The 11,981-nt window shown below is 32.9% G+C and overlaps 1 long non-coding RNA gene across 1 annotated transcript; it reads right to left on the reverse strand.

Annotated features, from left to right (window-relative positions):
• Positions 1 to 963: 963 nt before the first annotated feature.
• LOC127698213 (uncharacterized) lies at positions 964 to 6,173 on the reverse strand. The gene is made up of 3 exons (XR_007980754.1): positions 6,043 to 6,173; positions 2,691 to 2,777; positions 964 to 1,338 (listed from the first exon to the last, which is right to left on the reverse strand). It is a non-coding gene; the product is annotated as an uncharacterized LOC127698213 (long non-coding RNA).
• Between the last annotated feature and the right edge of the window lie 5,808 nt (positions 6,174 to 11,981).

The raw sequence follows: 11,981 nt of genomic DNA on the forward strand, positions 1-11,981 counted from the left end.
AAGTCAAAAGTCATCATTTTAGGGGGACAATCTGGAAAGGAGTCATTCAAAGAAGCCATCTGATTATTTAGGTGGAAATGGTAAATAAGTAGAAATTGTTATTCTGGGCATTAAAATTTGTTTGCGCGAATGATTTAACACTGGACACTTTTAATTTGCAAAACACTCATTTGCAAATCCGCCGCCGCCTCTCCTTAGACCTACAATGTCGTGTATATAACCAAAATGTGCGGAATTACATGGGATTCAATAATTTCATTGCTTTTCTGCTGTTATTATTGTATATATTTTGTAATTTGATTTAGAAAAACATGGGATTTTCAATATCCCATGGGATAGGGCAAATCCCATGGGATTGACCATTATCCCATGGGATTTTGGTTAAATCCCATAGGATTTTTTTGAGTCCCATGGGATAATTGTTGTCCCATGGGATATTTGTTGTCCCATGGGACAAAAAAAATCCCATGGGACTAGAATTATCCCATGGGATTTTTAATATCCCATGGGACAAAATAAAATCCTATGGAATTCAAATTATAAATATACAGTAATGTGTATGTTACAATGAATACTGTTTGGTAGTAAAAAATTAAATAAGATATATATGAGTGTATTTTGGTTTTTTTCATTTTGTCACAAACATGTTTTTAATTTGTTTATATGACAATAAAGATTATTATTATTTTGGAAATAATAATACTATTTAAAGTCAAAAAATAAAATCCTTTAACTGAAATGAAATGATGACATGTCTTAATAAAAGAAAGAAATATTGATTTGAAATCTTTGTCTTGTTTGTTTTATTATGAAAAATAGAACTGAATAAAATATTTCATATTCTGACTGAGTTTTAGTTTTTCTTGTTTCAGCTTGCTATGTACAATTATTCAGTCCACTATATAAGAGTCAAGTAAATAAATTATTTCATCCACTAGAATATTCCTACAATTCTTAGACAAAACCTCTTTTGCAATCTGTTCTTCAAAAATCTTCCTCCGTACATCTTTATTGGATGGAGCGATTTAAATGAGTGGACAAAGCAAGTTCATTTGGACAACAAAATACTAATATATTTTTTCATTCCTCCTTTCTTTCAATTGATAATTACGTTGTTGCATTTACATGATTAAGTTCTTGTGCATCTATGATCATGATGATATGACGCCTTTTTGTTTATAGTCATTATGATGAAATTTCCTCTTTCTTATGAAGGAAAAAAACACATTCCATTTCAAATTAATAAAAAAGTCACACTATGTAGAAAAATATCAACTTTAAGTTTTCCGTTCAGTATTGACTTGTTGAATGATGATCATGAAAACCAAGATGTCTGACCTACAAATACACAAAACTCAAAAATTATAAATGAAGAGAAATACACATGTACAGCAATAAAATGGCTATTTTATCATGTTTATGTACATTTTGATAAAACTTTCATTTGAATATTTAAAATTGTAAGAACTCTTATTTCAGTGCTTTGTGTCTATGGTTTTCATATTAGTTGTTTTTTGTGCCTTGTTGCAGTCTTTTGAGTTAAGCCAATTGCAACAAATGTTTACAGTTTGTTCAAATGTTGTGCTGTTATTAAAACCACTGTCCCAGGTTAGGGGTGGGTTGGGTGCTCACAAAATGTTTATTTTATTAGTTGATATTTACTTTGAATTAGCTGTCAGTAAATGTGAGTACTAATAGATCTGTATGTTGAGTCTTTTTTGTTAAAGGGAAAGAATAAATTTCCAGCCACATCCGGTCTGTTTTTTTGGTAGCTGTTTTTCTGCTTTGTTGCATTCTAATGAGTTAATGAAATTGAGAATGAAAACGGGAATGTATCAAAATAACCTGACCAAAGAGCAGAAAATAGCCCTTTTCAACTGATTTTATAGTTTTTATATTTAAATGAACTGACTTACACCACTGTCCTTAATTAGAGGAGGATTTGGCGCCAGCAAACATGTTAAACCATGCCACATTTTGTAAGTGGCTGTCCCAAGTCAGGGGCCTGTTATTCAGTGGTTGTCAATTGTTGATATATATCATATTTGTTTTTTGTTTTTTGTTTTGTGCAAAAATCAGGCACTTAGCTTTCGCCTTTGTGGTGTTTCCCCCAAGCATGTTTAGCATGGATAGACACCATGCCCTTTTTGAATTGTTTTACATTTGTTATTCATGGCCTTTTATAGATTACCATGCAGTATAGGGTTTGCTCATTGTCGAAGACTGTACAGTGAACTAATTTTGTTAAATTTAATGTCATTTGATCTCTATTGGAGAAAAGTCTCATTGGCTATCATACCGCTTCTTATCTTTATATCAACCCTGCCATATTTTGCCTGTCCAAAATCAGGAGCCTGTACATAGTTCAGTGGTTGATGTTGGTTCACGTCCGTCATATTTGTTTTTTCAAAACTTGTTTTTTTTTTATAAATTAGTCTGGTATATTTGAAGTTTGAATTTATGTTTTGTTCCAAATTTTGTTTGTGGTGTCTTTTATAGATGACTATGTCATGTATAGGGTATGGGTTTTCTCATTATTTACAGGTCATTATTGGCCTCTAATAAGTAATTGCATTGCTTACATCCACTTAATTGAACTCTGGTGGATAGTTTTCTCATTTATCATACCACATCTTATTTTCATAATAATCATTATTCAAGGGCAATAACTTTTATAGAAGTGGACTTACCATTTAGGCTTTGTTGACGTCTATATTTCTATTTTTGTTGATAATTTCTTTTGTTTATAGTTTCCCTTTATCTTTAATGTCCTTGCCCTACACATAGAAGGGTAAACATTATCATTTAATGACAATAACTACTATCACATAATTAGTACTAGTAGGCAACTGACAATTTTGGATCATTTGTATATCTTGTCTTGCTAATCATTTTTGCTGTTTAATATTATCAATATTCTATGAAAATGAGGTCACAGTAATATTAACCTTGGCAGACAGACATCTTCTTATTTTTATATGACACCTTGTAGTTATTCCATACACCAACAAGTAGACATATGCTTATAATATCTGATAAAATGAAAAAACCAAGAAAACTTAGCATTGACCAACGAACCATAAAATGAGGCCATGGTTATATGAATCTGCCAGACAGACATGCACACCTTACAATCGTTACATCAGTCAAATATAATTTACCTGTTGCTTAAAGCATATGATAAACTGACAAAACAATGCAAACTTTTCATTGACCAATGAACCATGAAAATGAGGTCAAGGTCATATAAAACATGCTAGACAGACATGTGCATCTTACAATCATTCCATTCACCAAATATAGGGGCCTTATTGCTAACAGTATCTGAAAAATAGATCAAACCACAAAAACTAAACATTGTCCAATGTACTATGAAAATAAAGTCAAGGTAAGATGAAACTTCTCAGTCAGACATATGCACCTTACAATCATTCCATACACCAAATATAGTTGACCTATTGCTAATTTGAAAATAAGGAAATAGAAAAAGTGACCAAAAAACAAAAAAATAACATTGAGCAATGAACCATAAAAATTAGGTCAAGGTCGAATAAAACATGCCAGACAAACATACATCCTTAAAAATGTTCATACACCAAATATACTTGACATGATGCATACAGTATTAGTAAAACCTGGACATTTTTACCCCGGAATAGTGATGTCATGGACTAGGACAATTAGTCTGGGGACATAAATTACTGACATCGGACTAAATATACTAGTAAATTCTGTATCCATGGACTTTTAATACTGTACTAGTTATATTTGTCTGACCAGACAATTTTCATTATTTTTACCAGGACTAATTTATCTCTTACACTAGTTCTCAGAGAGACATGTCACCTTACATTGACAAATTATTCTGACTCTGAACAAACCAGTATTTGCTCTTACTCCTTAATAATACTGCGTGCTTAAGGGAGAAGCAGCAAATACCAACTTTAAAGTCTTTGGTTTTACCCGGTTGGGTTCAAAATAAACAACCTTCTGCACTTGAGGTGAACACGCTACCACCAGACCAGGCAGTATAGTATGAGGAGTTTACCCAAGATTTAAAATGGACAGTAGATTTTTTATGCCCCCGCCGTAGCGGAGGGGGCATTAAGTTTTAACCTTGTCCGTCTGTACGTACGTACGTCCCAAAATTGGTTTCCGTTCTCTAACTTTAGTTTGCCTCAACCAAATGTTATGAAATTTATACACAATGCTTATTACCACAAAACACAGATCAAGTTTGAATTTTGGTGGCGTCAATTTTACCTTTCTAGAGTTATGCCCCTTTACAAATGGAAAATTGCTGAATTTATCGTTTCCGTTCTCTAACTTTAGTTTGCCTCAACCAAATGTTATGAAATTTATACACAATGCTTATTACCACAAAACACAGATCAAGTTTGAATTTTGGTGGCGTCAATTTTACCGTTCTAGAGTTATGCCCCTTTACAAATGGAAAAATTGCTGATTTTTTTGTTTTCTTTCTCTAATTTTAGTTTGCCTCAACCAAATGTTATGAAACTTATACACAATATTCATTACCACAAAACACAGATCAAGTTTGAATTTTGGTGGCGTCACTTTAACCGTTCTAGAGTTATACCCCTTTAGAAATGGAAAAATTGCAAAATTTTTATTTTCTTCTAAATATCAAGAAATTTTTTAAATTGGAGTTATCTTCCTTGATCCATGATTATAGTTGAATCAACTACAATCAATGCTTTATACAATGCAATGTTTAATTTTGACTTCCACTGATAAAACACAGATCATGTTGAATTTGGGTAGTGTCACTTTAACCATTATTGAGTTATGCCCCTTTATAAATCGAAAGATTGCAAAATTTTTAGTTTCCATTCTGTAACTTATGTTTGCCCCAACAAAACATTATGATACCTATACGCAATATTCTAAGATCAAGTACAAATTTTTTGTTTCCGTTTTCTAACTTTAGTTTGCCTCAACTAAATGATATGAAACTTATACACAATGCTTATTACTACATAATACAGATTAAGTACGAAATTTGGTGGCAACACTTTTACCATTCTTGAGTTATGTCCCTTTATAAACATAAAAATTGCTTTAGTTTGTCTCAACCAAATGTTAAAAAACTTATACACAACCATTCTAGAGTTATGCGTGTTTACAAATAGAAAAATTCCTGAATTTTTAGTTTTTGTTCTCTACTTAAGTTAGCCTCAACCAAATGTTATGAGACTTACACACAATTCTTATTACCACAAAACTCAGATCAAGTTCAAATTTGGGTAGCGTCACTTTTACAGTTCTTCAATTATGTCCCTTTATAACTATATGATATGCAAACGGGGGCATCATCTGTGTCCACATGTGGACACTATCCACATTTATTTTTCAACATTCTGGACATTTCTACCCATGTCAGATATTGTCTATCTATTTTGGCCTTTTGTAGCTTATTATGCAGTTTGGCTTTTTAGCCCATTGTTGAAATCTGTACGGTGACCTATATAGTTGTTAACTTCTACGTCTTTAGTTTCTGTTGAAGAGCCGTCACATTGGCAATGATACCATATTTGTATATATTTTTGTCATGTAGGTGTAAGGAGACAACCTTTTGATTTTCTGGTGGGATAAAAAGGGGAGACAGATTTTTTATCACCTGGCCTGGTTAGTTTTTCAGGGTTCGTAAGGATAGAAAACCATGCAAATTGTAACAAACCCCTGTGGTACGACCATATTTGCCAAAAGATTAGTCCAAATAATTATGACGTCTTGCAAGGCTATTTTAACTTTTTTCTGGGCACATAATAGTTAATAGTCAAAGTTGTGACTGATCGCGGAAATATGAAGATAGATAGATAGAAAAAAAAAATAAAATAGCCTTGCAAGACGTCATTATTTGGACTACCAAAAGATGTAACCTAATTCTTACTTGTTTGGGGAACAGGGGATTAACCGAACCACTATTCAATCTAAATCAGTGAACTGAATTATTGTCTTTTGCAGTAGTCCGAGTCGACATCTGTAACTAATCGTGCAAATTGATAGTCAACAGTATACCTTTTTTCAGAATGTCAGCTTACAACAAAGAATCACTGGTGATAGGGGAGTGTAACCGATAAATTGATCCTGAATCAGATAAGATTTTCCCAGTAACGGAGAACCCCTTTCTTTGAGTGAATATAAATAGTGACGGGGGTATCACACATAAATATAAATCTGAATTACAGGAACATCGATCAGCAAAGTAAACTTACATATTAATCTCGAAGTTATTTGCGGTAAAGACAGACTGTGCTCCTGAATTAAGGTATTATTTATTTGTGTATCTTAATCGGGGAGGGGGGGGCACTTCCTATAAACAAGATGATAGGACGTGCCGCTGGAATAGGTCACTTTTCCAACTTGAAAATATGGGAATAGGTGCAGGGGAAAACTATCAGAAATATATGATAAGGTCGATAAAGTTCCAATTACTTGTATTTTGTCATTTTTTCACAGCCGAAAGTCTCGCCGTAATCTTCAATCAAGTAAACATAACACACAGAATCTTAGCCTTAAATATTCCACTTTTCCAACACACCCCACGAAACCCAATCAATATGGGAAAAGGTTACAATTTTACCCACGCAATATATGAAAAGGTATACATTTTTAAGATCTAAATTATATGAAAAGGGTGGGGTAACAGAACCCCAGCGACACCCCTATCAATTAAGTATTGAAGTGCCCCCCACCCCCTGAGGTATTTTACTGCTACAAGATATTTGATTTGCTAATCACGCACCCGTTGCTGAGCAGAGAACCATACTTTCAAGCCAGGGACAGTCTATACTAACAGTTAGTATAGAAAGTCCTTGTAAATAGGCAGGCAAATCCTAACAGTACTGTAACTTAATGATACATGTATATCAAGTTACAGCACCTCACCCAGCACAGTTAGCACACTGGTGTGTGTCAGTCTTATAATATAAAACTGCGTAGGTTCATATCGTTTGATTCAACATTTTTTAGGACCGTTGTCAACATGGTCAAATCCGACCTGCCACTTTGCAACCTGACCTGCAAAAATATAATTCGACTAAAAACATTGCCAGTCAAAATTGCTTTTTGAGACTGGGCGACTGAAAAAGTTTTAAAATGTGACCTTGTGACCCTATTTGGAATTCTCCATTCGTCGGTGTGGCTAAAAAGGGGGCATTGTTTTTTTTTTCTTGGGACAAAAAATTGTTTCTATCTTTATTAAAAAAAAATCAAGACCAATCATAAACTTTTTTTCAAAACTCAGTGTCGTATTTTATTGTTTTCCCAACAATTTTTAATAAAAGCTTAAAATGTTTGTTTCACTTCCCTCTGACTTCCCTCCTGATTTTTTTTTCTCAAGAAATTATAGAATCAGTAAATGGATATATATATATGTCTGTGGTCACCGTCATGCATTTAGATAAGAAATTCCAGCATGCATCATCAAATAATTCATGTGTATTTGTGACATCAACATAACTGAAACATTATATTATTTCCCAGTAATTAGGTAAATCATTTTGATTTACAATTATATAATGTCTGGAACTTATGCATGTATATGTCTCACAGGCACTTGTCTCAGAAAAAAAAATCCTATATACTTTAATAAAGGTATATAGGAAATAAAATTCTGAGACAAGTGCCTGTGATATATCTGTCAGTCCCAGAATAATAAATATAATTGTATCTTAATCTTTGGGAAAATCCGGTTATTGAATTGTTAAATTCTTTTACTTCATAATTATGTCAAAGTATACTTTTTAAAGTTTTAAAGTTAAAATTAATATTCCGTTTTGATCTGAAGAAAAACTTTTTAAACTGGAATGACATGGTCAGTCAACTGATTTGTTACATGGCTGATTACAGGTAATTAAAGCATGCAGTAATTTTCCATTACGACAGTGCGTGTACCCTGGGGTGTGTACAACGTATTAGAAATACCATAGTTTTCTAGAGAACATCCTGTCTATGTGTAATACAGATTGATGACATTACACAAAATTTCTTTCGTTAAATGTAGTTAAGTATCTGTGTTCATTCCCTATTGCAACACTACAAATTTTTCGTAGAAAAAAATGTTAAAATTTAAAAAAAAAAATCTTTTATATATTAAATAAAGAAGAAAAAAGTAGCAAATAAACTTATGTAACTACGCATTGAGTAAACATAATTTCACTTTACATGTACAAACCATTGAGAAAACGTGTATATAGTTGTGTTTAAAAAGGCCAATTCCCAGTGGATTTATTTCACACTAGGACCACAGGCACTTGTCTCAGAATTTTGTTTCCTATATACCTTAATATAACATTAAAAGTATATAGGAAAATTTTTTTCTGAGACAAGTGCCTGTGACTAGGACCTAAGATAACTAGAACTAAGTTCATTGGAAAGTCTTTTTGTCTGATACATGTATACCTATAGATAATGTACATAATTAATTAAGAACAGCTTCAAATATATGCCTATAATTTAACGGTACGTCTAAAAACCGCTCAGGATCTCCTGACTGCAGACAGGACATAAAAAGTAACTCAGGACATGTATATATGTTTTAGTGAGCGTTGAGGGTATACATTTGATAGATAATTTAATTTTTGATCTTATAATTTTGGTTTTGATAAAATCAAACCAACATTAAAGAAGTTATTTGGGATACGTCATGCAGGACCGATGATCATATTCAATACCAATGATCATTTTGATTAGGTCGTTTGATCTTTAATAATTAGGACTGATTGGTGATGGTTATAAACACATACAAGTAAACTTTACAAACAAACAAAAAAAACGTTTCCTTGGAAAAATCATAATAATACATGAATATTGTTTTTACAAAAAAAAGTTTTTTTTTCGTGTTGTATGTAATAATTGAAGCCATTTAGAAATATAAGAAATCTTCATATAGTCGGGAAATTTTCAATTCAAGTTATTTCATTTGAAAACGTTAAAAAAATATAGATCTTATTCGATGTAAAAATGTTGCGTCCTTGGAGATCAAAACCCCGTTTAAATAGGGTTTGTCTACTTTCGTCCATTGCCGAACATTCTATAATCAAGGATTTGTACAAATCCTTGCTATTATAATATAATGAATCGCATCTCCAATATCACCACCATTACATAAAGTACAAATACAATCTTCTCCTAAATATTTGGCATCTAACAATTTCAATAGGAAATTTTGCCGGAGTAACGATTTAGTTTTGAGATATTTTTTTTCTTTGAATAAACTGAATTTTAAAAACGTTGTAGTATTTTTCTGAAACATTTTTAAAAGGAAACGGACTTGTAAACAAAATTTATTTTTGAATATTAATATTGAACAATGATTGTTAAGAAAACAATCTGCCAAAGTGGTTTGGTAATTAACTGGCTTCATGCTGTCAAAAATGTCTCCTTTTTATAAGTAATTGATAATAAAAAAACTATTTGAAAGCGAATTAATCATTTCCTCAACTAAATACCATCTTTAAATAAAGTCAATTCGTCAAGAACTTTCTCTCATATATTTAAACAATTGTAAAATAATTAATTTAAACTTTTGTACTGCGACTTTCTGTCCGTTTACCAATACTTATTCCTTGTTAAGTTTTTTTCATATCCATTTACGCATACTTATAATGTGATAATTTTCCGGATGCTTTTTATCCTATTTTCATATCAAACAACCATGTTACCCGTAGAACGGAGTTAAGTACAAATTTAGGAATTTAGTACTTAAAATTTTCAACAACAAAATTTTACACTTTCATTTACCTGGATTTTTTTCTACGCTTCGAAGCCGCCACCCTGTATCACACATAGCCAACACCTCGCATGACGTATTCACGATGTTGAGGGATTGACAATATACAATCAAAGTTAGCAATATACAGCAAGTAAGTAATTGGGTGTTGAATGCCAGTTGATCTGTATTTGTAAATTTGTAAATTGAATTCAACCTGTTTAGAACGTGTATTGTTGAATTGTTTAATAAAATTACACACATAATCTGGGCTGATATGCATAAAACCACTTTAAGTTCAAGGTATCAATGAAACTGGGTCTGCATGAAAAAATGACTTATCACATTGTACCAGAACCTATGTTTACTGTTAGATGATAAGAAAATATAGCTGTAGGCCTAGTTGAAAATCTTTACACATTATTTATTCTTTAAATTTCTATTTGACTGTCTGGTTGCTTCTTATGTGTTTTAAATGTTTGCGTTTTGTATGCTATAGTTAATTTTTATAAACTGTTGTACGTCATTTGGTCGTTTTTAAGTATTTGCCATGGAGTTGTCAGTATGTCTTCGACTTATAAGTTTTATATAATCTGCATCTCTTGTGCTGTATTTTAAAATGTATCTACACAATTGCTGCATCTTTACACATTCATCAATACACCTAAAAATATGAATAACGCTTTCGTATATATAAAAAATAAGGAGATGTGGTATGATTGGTAATGAAACAACTATCCGCCAGTTCAATTCAAAAACCTGATATAAGCAAATGTGACTTACTTACTTACTTTAGTCAGAGAGATCTTGAATCTGAATTCAAGGATACGAATTGGGAAGGGGGTAGAGGTGGATTAAGGTGAGGGCATGGGGCCCGTCCCTTTTTTGGAAAAAAATGGTTGATTATTTAGAGAATCACTGAAGCGGGCCCCCTCTTTATGCATGACAGTTAGTGCCTCCAGAGACATATTTGTATTATATGTCTCTGGTGCCTCTTTATGACATTGTTTGGATCCGCAACTGTTGAGGACTTCATAAAAAAATATTAAGTAAGTTTTGTTTTGTGATAAAGTATTTACATTAACATAGACAGAAATAGGATAAAATAAACTACCGAAAGCTTAAGTCCACATAAGAGGGTATGGATGGGGGTTAACAGAATAGAGAATAACGGGCAAACAATAAAGATTAAAGAATGATGAAATGCTAAAATATGAGGAAAGAGAGTAATGAGCAAAAAGTGTAAGTTTGTAGAAATATAGCTAAAAAAAATAAAGAACACAGAAAAAGAAGACCCCCCCCCCCCCCCCCCCCCCCCCACCCCCCAAAAAAAAGATCCTGATTTCAACTTTAACGCTGCCGGGATATTTTGAGACAAAGTGCACGTATTAGTATTCAGCCGAAACCACTACTGAAGCGTTTCGCATCCATACGTTTTTTTTTCCTCGGGATACTGACTGCATAGTAAATTATCAATGTACTAGTTAATGTTCTCGAGAGATGACCCTATTACAGAGACATATATACACATATGTGTATATATGTCTCTGCCCTATTACGTGTCAGTAACCTCCTCGACACGGTTCATTTTACGACGGCTCATTTTTGTCTTAAGAATAAACATAATTGATAAGTTTCTTTCCCCTGCATTCGCACTTGCAAATAGCACATTGGTCTCAAGACATTGGTACACTATACGTTACAACACTTGCCGTCAGTACTCAAAATTGGAAAAATATTAAATTAGAAGGTATAGAAAATTAATGCACACACACTATTAACAACCACAGACATGATGTTTTTCTCAATTTGCCTAAATCGTTATTCCGCAATACAACGAGGGTGATGAAAACCCACCACTTTGAACATGGGCACCGGCATGCTGTGAATTTGAAAGTTTCCAAAATGAGTAACTATCCCTTACTTTTCTAGTGTAAAGTTTTATTTAATACACATTTGATTTGAAATGGCATATCAGAGAGATATATAAACATATATCATAGGCTGATCCAGGGGGGGGGGCTTTGGAAATAGGTTATTTAGGGAATCACTAAAGCATGACTGGAGCCGGCCCTCCCTTATGAAATTCTGGATCCGCTAAATGAGAAAAACTCAGAAATTGTTTTCAATTAAGATAATTACATGCATTTTATAATGGTTTTCAGTTGTTTTTAAAGCAGAGGCGGATTTAGTGGGGGGGGGGGGGGGGGGGGGGGGGTTGACAGGAGTTCAGGGCCCCCTTTTC

This window comes from Mytilus californianus, unplaced genomic scaffold (genome assembly GCF_021869535.1).
Source record: "Mytilus californianus isolate M0D057914Y unplaced genomic scaffold, xbMytCali1.0.p SCAF_4, whole genome shotgun sequence".
Lineage (NCBI taxonomy): Eukaryota > Metazoa > Mollusca > Bivalvia > Mytilida > Mytilidae > Mytilus > Mytilus californianus.